Source organism: Papio anubis, chromosome 15, assembly GCF_008728515.1.
Source record: "Papio anubis isolate 15944 chromosome 15, Panubis1.0, whole genome shotgun sequence".
Lineage (NCBI taxonomy): Eukaryota > Metazoa > Chordata > Mammalia > Primates > Cercopithecidae > Papio > Papio anubis.
The window spans coordinates 18,767,958-18,777,927 of record NC_044990.1 but is presented as its reverse complement, the minus strand read 5'-3'; the positions used below and the strand labels follow the sequence as shown (position 1 = coordinate 18,777,927).

General features: G+C 41.5%; 1 long non-coding RNA gene across 2 annotated transcripts in view; it reads left to right on the top strand.

Annotated features, from left to right (window-relative positions):
• The first annotated feature begins 3,703 nt into the window (after positions 1-3,703).
• Positions 3,704-9,970, top strand: part of LOC108582859 — a 127,971-nt gene continuing 121,704 nt past the window's right edge. For both annotated transcript variants that reach the window (XR_002518317.2, XR_002518318.2), the window contains exons 1-2: positions 3,704-4,670; positions 7,589-7,701. This is a non-coding gene — a long non-coding RNA (uncharacterized LOC108582859). The remainder of the gene's footprint in view (positions 4,671-7,588; positions 7,702-9,970) is intronic.

The following is a 9,970-nucleotide window of genomic DNA, read 5'->3' as shown; positions in this document are numbered from 1 at the left end:
TCATTTTTCCAGATTCCTTTCTCTGGAGCCGCACACACACCCCCGTCTTTCAGAATGAGGGGTTTTTGGATGTGTGAAGATGACTATCTTTCTTCCACTGCCTTCTCTTCCAAAGCTAATAGTAGTTTCCTAACTCTCACCTGTTTCACCCATGTCATTGGGTCCAGACCTGTCCCTGTTTAATTGCTCCCTTCTGGATATATTCCAGCTTCTCAATGTTCTTATTGAGTGGGAAATCTAGAACAAAATACAGTATTTCAGAAATATAAATAAATGAAGAATAATAAAAATAATAAAAAGGAGCTTTGTTGTGTGTGTGTGTGTGTGTATGTGTGTTTAACACATGGGTAGAGAGATGGAACATGTTTTTATTTCCAATTTTACATAATGCAAATTCAGTTCAAAGACTTCTCAGTACAGCATAATTGATTTTGACTTTCTTAGATCATAATATATGATATTTTTATTCTCTGGTGTTTTTATGCTAAGTTCTAAGAAAGCTTGATGAAAATACCTGACCTACTTCTCTGGGCAGGTACTGTGGCTATCAGGCTCTCAAGTCAATCTTAACTTCCACTTGACCCTCCTCCTGTGGTCATGGCCTTAGCACCTTGGGTGGTAGATCCTCCACAATGTGTCCATTTCTAAGTAGCTCCCTAATCTAGTCATATATATCGCTTTCTTTCCATGTCAAAGCTATAACCAAGACCTGCTTTGATGGAGACAGCTCTTGAGAAGACTGGCATAGATTATTCATTGAGTAGCTTCAGGATTGGTCACTCTATTCATAGTCTCTGTGACTAGTGCTCAACCTGAGTTCATTCCTTTCCTATTCTAGGGAGTGCACAACCTGTGCAACCACACATGGCACCTGAATGCAGATTGCCTGTGATGTCTGCCTTTAAAGTACAGACCAAAAATCCCATTTCTAGTCTGTCTTGGGAGACGCTGTTGATATTTCCAAATATCTGGGTTGTAGGTATAGTAGATTGGCATTAGGCATTTATTCCAACTATGTATCTCCCAGAATCCCTTGCAGCTAGAGTCATGGAAGCAAAGCAGTTTCCATAATTAGATGTGTCTATGCAAGATTTGAAAAGAAGAAATGTGATGAAAGGACAGAGTTCTGCAGCTTTGATGGCTTTTGCTGGCATGCAAGGTCTTGAAGATGTAGTGCTTTTGTGCAGCAATATTCTACTGTATAGCCACAGGCTTCATGTGAGTAGATAAGCGATTGTAGCAGCCTGTTGGCAGTTTCTGGATCTCACAGCTCCGGGGTTGTGTTCTGGAACTCAACCATTCCTGTGGCAACCCCACCTTCTAACTGGGGTAGAGGGAGCAGCTCCCTTGAAGGCCGGTTCAGCAGTGTCGTACTAGAAGGCATTCCTGGATCCAACATTCAGCCTACCTTTCCAGCCCCTCCAATAGTTGTATGAACACTGAATTCCCTGTACTAAATCCCTTTCAGTTTAAAATAGCTAAAATAATTTCTGTTTTCTACCTCTGAGTTCTGACAGATAGATTTATCAAAGGCAGTATAAAAAAGGCAATTTCAACACTTATTTTAACCTCAATTAAAAAGTGTTTTGTGACTGTTGCTAATGACTGCATCTCAAGAGCACTGTAAGGACTTGAGTTCTAGTCCTGTCTCTGCTGCCTATGTGTCTGTGTGTGTGACCTTGAATAAGTCACTTCAGCTTTCAAAGTTCTTTTCCTTGTCTATCAAACTGGGCACATAACGCCTGCTTTGTATGTGTGCCCATGAGTGGAGAGAACGTGAATGAAAGTGGGCTTAGGGCAATAAAATGTGACTGCTGTCTTTTTTCCTTAATATAATCTAGTCTCCCTATGAAACCCTATCTCTTCCTCAAGGAAAGTACTAGTTAGAAAATGTCTATTCATCACAAAGTGAGAAATAAATAAAATATCCTGTCTTACATTTTGTTCCGGATTTTCTATGGCTAATGTGTTTGTCCATTTTGCTTTGCTGTAAAGGAAGACCTGAGGCTGGGTAACTCATAAGGAAAAGAGGGTTATCTGGTTTACGGTTCTGCAGACTGCACGGGAAGCATGGTGTTTGCATCTGCCTCTGGTCGGGACCTTGGAAAGTTTTTACTCATGGTGGAAGACAACAGGAGCTGGCATGTCACATGGCAAGAGAGGAAGCAAGAGAGAAGGTGGAGCTGTCAGGCTCTTCTTAACAGTCAGATCTTTCATAGACTAACAGAGCAAGGACTTAACTCATTACCATAAGGGATGTGCCAAGCCATTAATGAAGGATTCACACCCATGATTTATAAAAACCTCCCACCAGGCCCCATCTCCAGCCTTGGTGGATCACATTTCACATGAAATTTGGAGAGGACAAATATCCAAATCATATCAACTATTTTCAAACCAAATGTCCTGAGACAATCTGGAGAGAGAGTTGACATACATGCAGACATTTATAAATGAAGAGATAGAAAGTTAGTGATTTGAAAGTCAGACAACTATCAAGATAAACATTAATATTATCTACCATGTCAGTTTAACGGCTTTCCAACAGATCTTGTGGAAAAAAGAGTCAGTTTATAACATCAAATAATACCATGTTGATGGCAAACCATTCATCCCCCTAGTTAATATATGTTGAATATTTGCAATGTGCAAAGTTTTCAGTTAGACATTGGGGCCCTATGCTAGATGTTAAAATAGGTATATCAGGGAAATGTTACCGTATGTAAATTATACATCAGTTAACATGACTAAAAAGAAGACACAAAAATACATCTCATAATAGGTATTCATTTTCCATCCTTAACAAAGCCTGTTTGTCGTGAATAACAGACTCACTGCACAATGTGCTATAATTCGTGTCTCTGTATAATTCATTGCTCTTTGCCACACCCATGCCTGCCTTCGTGCCGCCATTGCTCTTCATGGAAACCCCTTCCCCATCCATCTCTGCCTACCCAATTCTCAGCTCCTTTTGGGTCCTACAGACTGTGAGAAAGCTTTGTTAATTCTCTTTAACCTAAATTAATCCCTCTCTGCTATCACAGTCCTTCATATATGTTGACCCTAGTATATACCATTTTTCTGTCTTGTATGAATTTTTTGTATTATTTTCCAGTTATTTAGATACATATATATATATAAAATATTTATGTTTGCTATTTTAGTTAATAGAATTTGGCATAGTATAGTAGTAGGTAGTTAACTAAGTTTGTTGAATTCAATTTTGAATGGATCTTACATCTATTTCACTGTACTGAATAGTTGAAAGAAAACAGCCATAAAATAGATATTGGTGGGGCCAGAGTGAAAAACAACATCTAACTGTCCATCTTTCCTATCATTTTCTGTCCTCTTTCTAGCCTCTGCTTGCCTACCTTTCCATGTGAACAAGTGCACACCCATCTTGTTTGAGGCAGATAATTTATTATCATAGGCAAGGGCTATTAGAGTGATAAGAAATGTCACCCTTGGGCTTGGTGCAGAGGTTCATGCCTGTAATCCCAGAACTTTGGGAGGCCGAGGTGGGTGGATCACCTGAAATCAGGAGTTCAAGATCATCCTGGTCAACATGGTGAAATCCCATCTCTACTAAAAAGACAAAAATTAGCTGAGCGTGGTGGTGGCAGGTACCTGTAATCCCAACGGCTCGGGAGGCTGAGGCAGGAGAATCACTGGAACCTGGGAGGCAGAGGCTGCAGTGACCCAAGATGGTGCCACTGCACTCTAGAGCAAGACTCTGTCTCAAAAAAAAGAGAGGAAAAGAAAAAGAAATGATGTCACCCTTTAGCTTAAAGTTTAATTCTATATAGCGCTAAGTGCATGACATATCAGGGAGGAAAAAAATGTGTAATTTACTTAAATCCTGATTAAATGAAATGAGTGAAATGCATAGGTGTATTCTGTAAGCGGTTATCCTGTTCACACTATTGAATTACTAGTTAATTCTAAGGGATATGTATAGATCCCTTTGAATTAAGAAAGAGGATGAGAACAACAGAAAACCAGGAAAAAGACATATTCAAGAAAGAGTAGAAGGCTTGCAACTGCCCACCTGAAGAAGTGAAATCTAAGGAGTCATTAAAAAAAGATTAATGTTATTAATAAAATGCAATACATTCATATAGAGTTTTAAGGTGTATAATTTTTTTACATGTATCCTCTCATTAGACCTTCACAGTAACCCTATGTGGTAAGCATTATTCTCTCAAGTTTGCATATGAAGAAATGGACTTTAGTCCTGTGATAGTGTCTTTTTGACCTCTGCACCTACCAAATTTCATTGTAAATGATTTAGAGAAATATGCCAACCTGAAAAATTTATCAGCTACCATTTTATTTCAAGGTGTCAGACTGTACCCCTAATAAACTTCATACCATTCGGTGGTAGCTTTCCAATTAGGGTCAGAATCAGTCAATGTTACCCTGGAGCTGACAGAAAACAAAATGATTTTCTTTGAAATGAGAAGTTTGCTCTTTGTTCTTGTGGGCAATAATGTTGGCATGACCATGATGATGAAATATGCGTTCAGCTTAAAGTCTGCACAAAGCAAAGGATGCTAAACATTCTAATCCAGATGTCTGTTTCCCTCTCTGCTTTGTAGTGTATATCCATGCCAAATAGACACGGAGCTGGATGGGGCATGACTCGAAATGCTGTGGGTTGATTACAGGTGAGTGAGAATGAACTCTTGTGTACTTTCAGCTCTCTATCCAGCTGGTGTGTCACCAACTAGAAACCATCCAGAAGCATGAGCTGTGTGATCTCAGGAAAGAGATTAGGCAACAACTCTCTTTTGTTTCAAATAGAGGCATGAAAAAGTAAAAAGGTATTACAAATAAGCAGAATTTTTGCAAGTTAGCTATTCATCTGTTTAGCTAAGAAAATATCACTGTGCCATGTTCTGAGGACACACAGATAGAGATTGCACAGTTCTCATCCTTGAGGAGCCCACGACCTAGTGGAGCAGATGAATAGGCAAACAAAAGCCATGCAAGAAGAATGTCTACAAGAGTGTGGAAGTGAGAGTGATGACCCATTTGAAGGGATGGGAAGCCTCCTAGAGCAGGGGATGCTGGTGGGTTCAGAAGCTAGTTTTAGTTAGTGGAGAGTAGGAAAATTATTCCAGGCAAAAGGATTAGTGTAGGCAAAGCACAGGAACAGGGGTCTGGATGATTTGTTAAAATGGGCAGTGATTCATAAAATATGTGAAAAAATCCAAATTAAATTGGAGGAGAATACACATAAAAATAAAGAGAATTTCTAATAAGATGCTTCCATACTCAAAAGCTTACCTCACATGCCTCACTCTGGGGAGCACAGCTCCGGAGCAATGTGTCTCAAACTTTAATGATGTGCATAAAAGTTAAATAGGAATCTTATTTAAATGCAAAGTCTGATTAAGTAGATCTGAGGTGGGGCCTGAGATTGTGTATTTCTAACATGCTCCCAGGTGATGCTGAAGCTGCTGGTCTGCAGACTGATCTGGGGCTATGGATAACAAGTGGAAGAAGGGCAGGTGATAAGCCCAGCAACCCCTTAGAGGCCAGTGGTGTATGTGTGTATGCAGGGTATTGCCATGAGCTAGATTTGATGCTCTTGGGCAATGGGCAGCAACCAAATTTGTTTTGTTTTGTTTTTGAGACAGTGTCTCACTCTGTTGCCCAGGCTGGAGTGCAGTGGCATGCTCTCAGCTCACTGCAAACTCCACCTCCTAGGATCAAGTGATCTTTCCACCTCAGCCTCCTGAGTAACTGGGACTACAGACATGCAACATCATCCCAGCTAATTTTTTTGTATTTTTAGTAGAGACAGGGTTTCTCTATTGCCCAGGCTGGTCTTGAACTCTTGGACTCAAGCAATCCACCTTCCTTGGCCTCCCAAAGTGCTGGGATTACAGGCATGAGCCACCATGCCTGGTCAACCAGTGTTTTTAAACAGAGCAGGGACAAGATCATATCTGTGGCCGTGAGTGGTGGCCGACTTAAGGGTGTTGTCAGTAATCTTGGGATGAATACTGGGGGCCTGAACATCACCGATGCAGGAAGCAAGAGAGGAGACAGTGGATTCAAGAGATACTTAGGAAGTAAGACAGAACATTATGATTATCTGGGTTTGGGGGTGGGTGTGAGTAGAGGCAGGAGGAAGAGAGAATGACTTTTTTTTTTTGAGATGGAGTTTTGCTCTTGTTGCCCAGGCTGGAGTGCAGTGCCGATCTTGACTCACTGCAACTTCTGCCTCCCAGGTCCAAGCGATTCTCCTGCCTCAGCCTCCCGAGTAACTGGGACTACAGGCACACGCCACCACGCATGGCTAATTTTGTATTTTTAGTAGAGATGGGGTTTCACCATGTTGGTCAGGCTGGTCTTGCACTCCCAACCTCAGGTGATCCACCCGCCTCAGCCTCCCAAAGTGCTGGGATTACAGGCGTGAACCATGGCGCCCGGCAGGAGAGGATGACTTCTAATGATCCGTCATGGAAGAGAGAGGTTTGGTGTTGCCACGATGAGGTATATCATGCAGAAAAAGGAACCAGTTATGTGCAGAATAGAAAGGAGCCTATGTGTCATCCAAGCAGAGCTCAGAAGGCAGTTATGATTGGGAACCAAGGTCCAGGAGATCTGGACACAGACCTGAGATGTACAGGTGCCACGACACTATGCAAAGAAAGAAGAAGAAAGCAGAGAAATGAATGCAGGATTCAATAAGAGATGGTCTAGGGTGTAGGAGGAGATCAGCAGACAGTGTGATAGCATGTAGAAGCCAAGTGCTTCAGGAATTAGGTCATGTCCATGTCAAACACTGCAGAATGGTCACATAAGGATGAGGATGGATTTAGCATTCAAGTGTTCAAGATGACTTTAGTGAAATGAGTTTCAGAAGCATTGTGGATGAAGGCCATGTATTAATGTGTTAAAGAGAATGTGGTAGGCAGAATACACCCTACCCCTCAAAGATGCGCCTGCCTTAATCCTTGGAGCCTGTGAATATGTTATCTTACACAGCAAAAGAGGCTGCACAGTTGCGACTAAGGGCACAGATTTTGACATGGGGAGATTATCCTGGGTTATCTGGGTGGACCCAATTTAATCCCACGAGTCTTTGTAAGTCAAAGAACCAGCAGGAAGAGTGTAAGAGAGATATGATATTGGAGATGGAGGAAGAGGGCCATAGGCCAAGGAATGTGGTGGCCTCTAGATGCAGAGAACAGTTCTCAGTTTATAGGCAGGAAGAAAATAGAGACCTCAGTCCTGCCAGTGCAAGGAATTCTGCCAACCACCTGAATGAGTAGGAAGTGCAGTCTCTTCTGGGACCTTCAGAATGGAGCGCGGCCTGCTAACACCTAGATATCAGTCTGCTGCGATCCATACCAGACTTCTTACAGAACTGTATCTTACAGAACTGTAAGATAATTAACTGGTATTTATTTTAAGTACGAAGTTTGTAGTGATTTGTTACAGTGGCCACAGGAAAATAACATAGAACCATTCAGACTTAAGAGTAATGATAACAATGAAAACGTCAACTACTCTTTCAAGATGTCTAATGGTTGAAAACATAAGATTTTGATACCTGGAAATATATTAACAGGAAAACCTTTGGAGCCATTTTCTTTGGAGTGGGAGTTGGGATGGTTTGCTGCAGACACCCAGATGTTTGATGCTATGTCCTTTTATCTTCACCTGCATGAGGCTGCTTGAGATGTAAGTACTGGTATTTACTGCAGGGAATATCGTACACCTCCCCAGACCCCACATTTGCAATTTATTTATTTATATATTGACTTTATGTCCTAGAGCAATTTTAGATTTGTAGTCACACTGAGCAGACGGTACAATGATATCCCACACATCCCATTCCCCTCCACACCACCTCCCCTACTGTCAATATTGTGAACCAGAAGGGTACATTTGCTACAGCGGAACCTATACTGACACATCATTATCATCCAAAGTCCAAAGTTTACATTAGGGTTCACTTTCGGTGTAATACATTTTTAAACCTAAAAATAGAGAGGTCCCATCAGCAACCTTTCGATGCTCGATTTCCTTCTTCGCTGATTTCACGGCAGTCGTCACTACATAGCCCGCTGGAGCCCACACCATGGCTTGATATGGGTGTGCACACGCAGTCAAAGGCACCCTTAATGCTTGCTGCTCTGCGTCCTTCGACGTCTCTTGCTCAGCAGTCCAGCTATTACAGTAAGTGCTTAATGTGTGCTCCAGCATTATTGTGGTATCATTTGGATGATTGCATGCTGGGCCGCACAAGTCAGAGGCAGCAAATGCATTAAAGGCTCATCGTTATCGGCTTGCTGGGGATGCAGTTGATGGAATGGTGGTAAACCTCAGATGTTCCGCTGAGACACAATCCTGTTTGTGCTCTTTCCTCACCCTGTCCCTTCTCCTTATTTTCTGTCCCTCATAGAGGCTGCTTCTCTATTGTTTGATGCAAATGTGTAGCCTGGCTGCTTTTCTCATCTTGCCCACCCGCTGGGATCGTAGGAATATGAATTGGTGAAGACATTGTTATTGGCTTTCAAATGAGAAAGGGTTTGGGGGCACTGTAGTAACGGGTCAAGGGTGTTTTTAAACATCTTCAGAAATAGGTATGTACATTTCAACGTACTTTGAACGTATGTACATTTCAACGTACTTCAGAAATAGGTATATGCGTTTCAGCGTGCTTTGAGCGTATGTACATTTCACCCAGCGATACTTCAGAAATAGGTATGCGTTTCAGCGTGCTTTGAGCGTATGTTGTTCCAGCGTACTTCAGGGAAATAGGTATATGCACGTTTCAGCACTTTGAATGTATGTACATTTCAGCGTACTTCAGAAATAGGTATGTACATCTCAATGATACTTTGGAAATAGAGTATGTACATTTCAATTGCTTTGAATATGTACATTTTCAGCGTACTTCAGAAATAGGTATGTAATACATCTCCAGCGTACTCAGAAATAGGTATGTACTCCATAGCGTGCTTTGAATGTATGTACATTTCAACGATACTTCGAAATGGGGTATGTACATTTCAACGTACTTTGAATGTATGTACATTTCAACGTACTTCAGAAATAGGTATGTACATTTCAACTCCTGTGAGTATTGCAGTTGTTCCAGCTGTACTCATTTGGTGCAAGAAGCAAGACCTACATGTATTTAATATATACTAAATATGCCCTAGGTATAGATTCCAATGCCACGCCACTGATTTCTTAACACTGGTGAAGGTCTATAAATCAAAGCAAGTGCTTCCTTTACTTTTTCTGCATCCATCTATATTTTTCTTTTTCATCTGTCATATGAAACTATTATTATTTCGCATTTCTTTATGCTCAACCTTCCATCCAATTATTGGACACATTACAGGATGCTGGGCACTGGACTCATACAACTACTAACAGTAAAAATTCTAATTATGATGATAAGGATCATTGGTCCTCTTCTGTCTCTCAAGTGCTCTGTGGGACCGAGCAGGTGTCCATGGACACATGCATGCTTTTAGGGGCACACCCATGCTCTCCTTTCCCACAGAGAGGCACAGAGCTGAGCATATTGCTTCAGACCCAGAAGAATCTCCTCCATCCCAATTGGGTACAGTTGTGAAGGAAATGTGTTGGAGGAAGTCACCTTCTGTAAGCTGCTTATCCATCAGGTTGCACTCTGTGTGGGTGTGTATCCTTCCTATCTTGGCTGTCTTAGGTCTCCATATCCTGGGCAGTGGCCAGGTCAGTCTTTCTTACTATGGACATTTGGGCAATACAGGTACTGGACAATATAGGTAAGTTCACAACTAATTCTCTCCCTGCATTTGCTCCAGATCTGTGGACCAAATCCTACTTACCCATGGCACTACAAACTTGTCTTTTTCCTATCATCACTAACACGCCACACCTTTTTTCTCCTCACCTTCTTGGAATTCCTTGATGGCTTTCTGATATTTGAGGCTTGACAAAATTTATTCAT